The sequence below is a fragment of the Dipodomys spectabilis genome, unplaced genomic scaffold (genome assembly GCF_019054845.1).
Source record: "Dipodomys spectabilis isolate Male_0828 unplaced genomic scaffold, ASM1905484v1 ptg000492l, whole genome shotgun sequence".
Classification (NCBI taxonomy): domain Eukaryota; kingdom Metazoa; phylum Chordata; class Mammalia; order Rodentia; family Heteromyidae; genus Dipodomys; species Dipodomys spectabilis.
Genome location: NW_024871169.1, coordinates 950790 through 951836, shown reverse-complemented (window position 1 = coordinate 951836; position 1047 = coordinate 950790).

The window sequence follows — 1047 nt, the reverse complement described above, 5'->3', positions numbered from 1 at the left end:
ACACAGGGAGGCTCAGGGACAATACCCAGGTCTTGAGTTTAAACCTTAGGACAGGCAAAAAAAAGGAAGGAAAGAAGGGAGGGAGGGGCTGGGAAGGTGGCTCAGTGGTAGAGTGCTTGCCTTGCATGCATGAGGCCCTGGGTTCGATTCCTCAGCACCACAGAAGCAGAAAAAGCCAGAAGTGGTGCTGTGGCTCAAGTGGTAGAACACTAGCCTTGAGCTGAAGAGCTGAGGGACACCCAGGCAGAGTTCAGGCCCCACGACCGACCAAAAAAAAAAAAAAGAAAAAACTTCCTAGAAGCATCAACCAAAACAATTCTCATGCAGGAGAAATAAAACTCCAGAATTGTGCTCCTATTTCCTACCTCTTGGTAATCGCACTATACTCTTTCCCAAGAACCACCATGGCCACCACATCCAAGTTAAAATCGAATCCTATTCCTACCTCACCAATCAGGCCAGCAAAACAGATAGGGAAACTGGCGCTTGGTGAGGATACTTCCTGGTGGTTTTCTTATCTTTTCAGCCTAGGGAATGGCTGGGGCTGTCTAGAAGGCCATTTCTAAGGCAAGCACTCATTTTCTCATGTGTTCTCATTAATTTCCAGTGAAGCCAATCAAGCTGTTCCATGTTTTGGTTGTTTGCTGTGCAATGGATGGATAGGGGTTGAACTGAGGAATACCTATTCTCTAGTCCATTACTCATCAGTCCAGCTGACTGAAGATGTGAGGATTTTTCAACATACTCAAAAGGCTTTCTCCAGTTTTTGCATCAATTTTATTCATATGCAACCCTGCTGTTACTGCCAGTTCCCCTCCCTCCAGTGTTACCCCTGGCTTGGGGCTACTGAGTTTTCCCTCTCCTTCTGGGGTGAAGTAGTGGTGTTCCTTGAACAGTAGTGGATAAGATCAGGTCCAAAACTGAACATTACAGTTTCTTAAAAATTATTTACACTTAAATAAGCACCCATGGGAAACTTGTAAAGGATATTCAGGGTGGGGCAGAATGAGGGGTTGCCCTCACCCAAGGTACAGGTTGCAACAAACT